This window comes from Oncorhynchus kisutch, linkage group LG4 (assembly GCF_002021735.2).
Source record: "Oncorhynchus kisutch isolate 150728-3 linkage group LG4, Okis_V2, whole genome shotgun sequence".
Taxonomy (NCBI): Eukaryota; Metazoa; Chordata; class Actinopteri; order Salmoniformes; family Salmonidae; genus Oncorhynchus; species Oncorhynchus kisutch.
The window spans coordinates 78,055,754-78,061,753 of NC_034177.2; the positions used below are offsets into that span (position 1 = coordinate 78,055,754).

Genomic DNA, 6,000 nt, shown 5'->3' on the forward strand with positions numbered 1-6,000 from the left:
TTCTTGTGGGCTGCTGTTCAAAACGCACCCAGACATGGAACATATATAGACGGAGTAAAGCCTTTTTACTCAGATCTTCAAAGACCTTCAAAGGAAAAACAAAATACTCCTGTACTTGATGCTTTGTCATAACTAGTTCTGTTAATGTGTTTGAAGACACAGAACAGGCATCCACCCACTCGGCCCGGAGGGGTGAAAACAAGCTTTAGTGATGAAATTTCACTTACTTATGTTATAAAATACATTTTACCAAGACAAATATGATTTTATTCATGTTCTTAATCATTCAGGGGGGTCTTTCTCCGGTTTGTAATTAACATTATATCCAAAAAGTTAGATTCCGTAAGCTAATAAGAGCGGTGTTGCCTTCTTGCAGTGACTTGAGGATTTTACATGTAGTAGTGGTCTTCTATAAAGTTGTTTCTGGGGGTCACAAAATGCTAAATTAGCATGACACGAGCTGAATTAAATTTCAAAAAACTTGGTATACACTCAGGACTCCGTTCACATGTCACAGAGATGCGCTCATTTTTGTGAGAAATCTTTGTAAAAGAACAGAAAGTTCAAATTCCTATGAAAAGCATATACTAAAATATGAAAATAATTAATTGATTTAGTCACCCTAATTCTGGCCATCCTACAAGGTTAAAACTTCTCTAGGATAGGGGGCAGCATTTGGAATTTTGGATGAAAAGCAAGCCCAAATTCAACTGCCTGCTACTCATCCCCAGAAGATAAGATATGCATATTATTAGTAGCTTTGGATAGAAAACACTCTGAAGTTACTAAAACGGTTTGAATCATGTCTGTGAGTATAACAGAACTTATGTAGCAGGCAAAACCCAGAGGACAAACCATTCCGATTAAAAAAAAAAAAGAATTGTTCACTCTTTTCTAATGGTTTTCATAGAGAATCCAGATTTCTAAGGGAATTGCTTGCAGTTCCTACCGCTTCCACTGGATGTCACCAGTCTTTAGAAATTGGTTGAGGTTTTTCCTTTGTGTAATGAAGAAGTACGGCCATCTTGAACCAGGGTCACTTCATGTGTACTGTTTGATAGAGGCGCATGACCAGAAAGCATGCTTCAGTTTGTTTTCTTCCTGTATTGAACACATTTGATTGATTATTTACTTTAAAAAATACCTAAAGTTGTATTACAAAAGTAGTTTGAAATGTTTTGGCAAAGTTTACAAGTAACTTTTGAGATATTTTGTGGTCACATTGCGCAAGTTGGAACCAGTGTTTTTCTGGATCAAACGCGCCCAATAAATGGACATAGACATTTTGGATATATATGGACGGAATTAATCGAACAAAAGGACCCTTTGTGATGTTTATGGGACATATTGGAGTGCCAACAGAAGAAGCTCGTCAAAGGCATGATTTATATTTTTATTTCTGCGTTTTGTGTCGCGCCTGCAGGGTTAAAATATGTTTTCTCTATTTTTTTAATGGAGGTGCTATCCTCAGATAATAGCATCGTTTGCTTTCGCCAAAAAGCCTTTTTGAAATCTGACATGTTGGCTGGATTCACAACACGTGTAGCTTTAATTTGGTATCTTATATGTGTGATTTCATGAAAGTTTGATTTTTATAGGAATTTATTTGACGCTCTGCATTTTCTCTGGCTTTTGGCCAAGTGGGACGCTACCGTCCCACATATCCCAGAGAGGTTAAAAACTCCAATAGCTTTTGAACGGATTATGATACTGACATGAGGTTTGGACCATTGGTTGTCATAGAGGATTATCTACACAATTAACATTTTTTTTTTACCCATTGGTCAAAACATGCATTTTTCATTGGACACCCTACATAGATGCCTCCTCTCAGACAGAAACCAGTAAGGTTGAGTTTAGGCTCTGTTGACACAGGGTGGTTGGAGAAGAGCGTGAACAGGCCTCTGCCCACTGGCAGAGCCATGGAACGCTGGCACAGCTGCAGCAGTCTGCCCAGAGATAAAGCAGAGGGAAGGAGGAGCATCAGAATAAGTCAGCACAACTACAGACCAAATGCTAACTACAGAGCAAACCTACAGTACATGCTTGAAACTAATCAGATTATTAATGGATATAGTCTATAACCTGGGCCAGTCTGCTTCTGAATTGAGATAATCTAGGATAGCTGCCATCACTTGAACAATACCCACTTGTTCTCCTTCTCCTCTATGTCGCTGACCTCGGCCAGGTGGACCACGCTGAGCCTGACTGGTCGGGAGCTCTGGAGGAGACGTCTGGCCTCCTGGACATGCAGCTCCTGGCCCCAGATGAGACCAATCACATCCTGGTTCAGATCACTCATACCAACCTCCTTATCGTCTGCCTCTGTGGTGGCTCGAGCCTCCAGCATCAGCCCCGGACCGCACACACACAAAACAGACAAACATTAACTACAAGTCCACAAGGTTGTAAAGATGAAGCCCAAACTATCCAATAACCCCCAAACTCCCACGTACAGCTTTGCCTTTGGCCACGGTAACTTTGAGTGCTTTCTTGGTGAGGTCCTTTCACCCAATCAACAGGCAGATGGGCAGAGCCACACCAAAGAGCATGGATTCAAGGTCTTTCAATGTGAAACCTAAACACATTACATAAATGTAACAGAGTCTCACACTAGTAAAGTGTCTTTAACATAGCAACATTAGACAGGCTGTGGGAGATGTTTCTAGGCCTAATGTAGAGTCTTACCTGCTGATGTTAGCCAAACAACAATCTTTTCAGCCAAACTTTCATTTGGAGCATCAGGCTGATACTGCTATGTCTGGAAAAGAAACAGGGATTGCAAATGTGTAAAGTTGACAGTGAAAATGAAGTCTTAATTTGGAAAAGCATGGTTAAAACCTTGGGACAAGAGTGTATTTCGTAGTTGTTACTATTACTAGTGGGACATAAAGCGAGTGAACCCTTCTTGTGCATTTATGGGGAATCAAGAGTCTAAGAAGGAACTGATTCAGGCTAAATGTGTTGCAGGTAAGTTTTTACCTCAAAGCTGCTGCAATGAGTTTTCTTCTGGCCTGATGAGAGATGCCACGTGAGGGCTGTAGGTCAGTTGTCACAGAATAGGAAGTGTGAAATGGGTCATCAGAGAAAACAGGGGAACGTCAAAAGAAGCCATGAGGCCTTTCAGCCTCACAATCATCACCAGAATGCATACTTCTTTCCAAAATGCCAAATAATATTTATTTGGAGACTTAAAGGAAAGTTCCACCCAAACATTTTCTTTTGGTATTTGTTTCATTCGTCCATTGTTGTTATTGTCCAAAAATGTTTTGCATGTCAGCAATCAAGTTTAAGATACATAACTTTCAAAATACAGAAATCATCATCGTATGATGCATTTTGTGTCACATGACGCTAAATACATCATAACAACGGCCAAATGAACTCGAGGATGGAGACAACATGGTACAAACGCCTTTCAACCTCTTCAGTGACATGCATGTCGGAGGCATGTGGGCAATGTGTAAGGCATGTCACAGGGATGGTTGTTCGTCATCTTGGGGGCACACTGTTCATTAATCAGACACACAGAGAAACCCACCTGGAGAGCTTGGCTAGATACTTCAAAACATCAACTGAAGTGGCATTACCATTTCCAATCATGTACAGGGCGTAGCTCTGAGAGGGAGGGAGAGAAAGAGGCAGACAGAGAAACAAACGTCAGCGTCTGGTCTGTTGAGAGACACAGTCCGAGAGATGGGGAGTGAGAGGGAGAGAAAGTGAGAGACAGTGATGGGGTAAATAGATTCTGTAATTGCATGACAGGCTGTCAGTCTCTCAGCAGTGACATGAGTCACCTCACTTAGCCTGATGGGAGGAGACACACAAGGCCTGGTCATCAGCACAGTCTCCTCCACCCCACCCACCTGATTCAGCCCTCCATCCGACCAGGGCTTAATTATAGTGGAGTACACAGACACACACACACACAAGCGTGCGCTTTCACACGTGCACACAGTCTTACTCACACATACATCCCTCTGTCTTTACACACAAGACAAATGTTTCCGTCTCTCCCTAGCATGAAGCCTTATATCATAACCATTTGACATTTAAACAGAGCATGCGTGTCATTGCTTGATGACCCCTTTTAACAGGGAGATCCTATTAGAGCCTGACCTACCATTGGCTCCATTGGGACTAGGGACTGCCAACCAAGCCAGGGAGGATGATTTGATGTTGGTCACTCAAAATATCCAGAAACTTCTTATTGTCAAGACAGTATTTATGTACCATGTCAGTCAGATTGTGAGGTCCTTTAGCTGTGCTGTCGCTAACCAAGCCAAAGGTGATGTCTACTTTCCTCACACCAAGGAGGAAATCAGGATTCTCCAACTGGCAGCAATAAGAATGTATATATATATTTTTTTAACAACAGCAAATCAGCTCCAAGGGATTTTAATTTTGAAAATCTGTTAAAACGTTTTCCCACGCATAATACAGAGATATGTGATTGTATACAAACGTAAGCCAGGTCAATTTTCATTCTACAAATGATTAGTATTTATGTTTTGGCCCCCTGACCATCCGCTCAAGAAAAACATCAAATAAATTGTCCCATGGCTGAACATAGTTGATGATCCCTGATGTAAACGTTTATTCCCTTGCAGGGTTTTCAGTTGTCAGTGGCACCCCCTACTGGAGATGTTGATATTGCAAGCCAACTCTAAACTCACACATACATAATGTCTTGGGGGGAAAAAAGTGTATTCTGCACATTTCCAGAGCGATATATATGGCTCCGTATATTTCCTTCCCTTGTCATCATGAGGCAAAGATGGACACAGTGTATGAGAATAAACAATGATGATGATGAAAGCATACCAGCACCAGTAGTTTGGCCCTCTCACAGATGCCAGGCAGGTAGGTGCTACCTCCTCACCATCCAGACAGCTGCTGAGCCAGTTGAACACATGTAGGTGCCGCCCTCAGGAAGCACGGGCGCAGCATCTGGGCTGCAGTAGAGGGAGGGACCACAGAGACAGTCATTCAAATGGTCACAACAGGCTCTGCGACTACAGACTGTGACCATGACAACAGACATCTGTCCTTATCACTCCTTTCAAAACATAGTTTTTTTCAGTGTCCATCAGGGAGAGCAAAAGTACAGATTGATACTTCTTCAGCTGCAGATCCCCATTAATAAACAATAATTAGCAACACTTTTTATACCCAAGCAGCTCAATCCTCATCATGAACCACTTACACAGCCAGCTCAACAACATAGCAAGCCAGTAATTGACCGTTAATTAACATTAACACATTTAGCATCTCCTGGCTTCCACGCAGCCTACAAGCCACTGATGCAGACCTTTGGAACATCTACATTTTTAAAAGTCCAATATATCTATTTAATGTGGCATTCACAATCACAATAAATCCATTATTTTAGACGGGTCTAAAGAAACATGATAAAGAAAATGTAGTCTATTTCAGAAGAACAGAATAGCAATCTCTGAGTTGTCCTTATGTTAGGCCCTGATCTGGCTATGCCAAATGGCTGTCGGCTACACTAGTTCATTTAGCAGACAAGTTTTGCTTAGTATTCCATGGCGTTTTAAAATTATTTTATAGTATGAAGAATACAATTGAACATAGCTGAATAAAATAGAAAGGATATTTGCTCCAAACGATTTCCAAGTACGCACGCACAAGCGGCTATTCTGTGTTAAGCGGTTAACAGAGAAACAGGCCCTCCTATATGCTTCATTTAGAGTTATTAATGCAACTTTAGTTGTTCTATGTTTTGATTTTTAATACATTCTAAGGCTGCATGATGCAACTCTAATCAGGATTTGAAAAGAGTTGTTTCTCGCCTTACTGCACACGTTGGGCATCATTTATAAGTGATAGTATTGTCACCCATCAGACTATTCTTAATTTAATGTTGTCTTTACATATACTAAATCAATTAGTTTTGATTAAGAATGGACATTTATCATGCACCTGTCTCGGAACAGGGGCATGGGGAAGAAACGTCATCTACTCACTTAAATAGCG

The 6,000-nt window shown here is 41.2% G+C and overlaps 1 protein-coding gene and 1 pseudogene across 6 annotated transcripts in view; both read right to left on the reverse strand.

Annotated features, from left to right (window-relative positions):
* Positions 1-671, reverse strand: part of LOC109888818 (anaphase-promoting complex subunit 1-like) — a 16,282-nt gene extending 15,611 nt beyond the window's left edge. For all 6 annotated transcript variants that reach the window (XM_031823702.1, XM_031823704.1, XM_020479995.2 and 3 more), the window contains exon 1: positions 1-671. This exon is cut by the window's left edge and continues 22 nt beyond it. The gene's annotated coding sequence lies outside the window, so the exon portion shown is untranslated.
* Positions 1-4,949, reverse strand: part of LOC116373164 (anaphase-promoting complex subunit 1-like) — a 29,991-nt pseudogene extending 25,042 nt beyond the window's left edge.
* Positions 4,950-6,000: the final 1,051 nt, after the last annotated feature.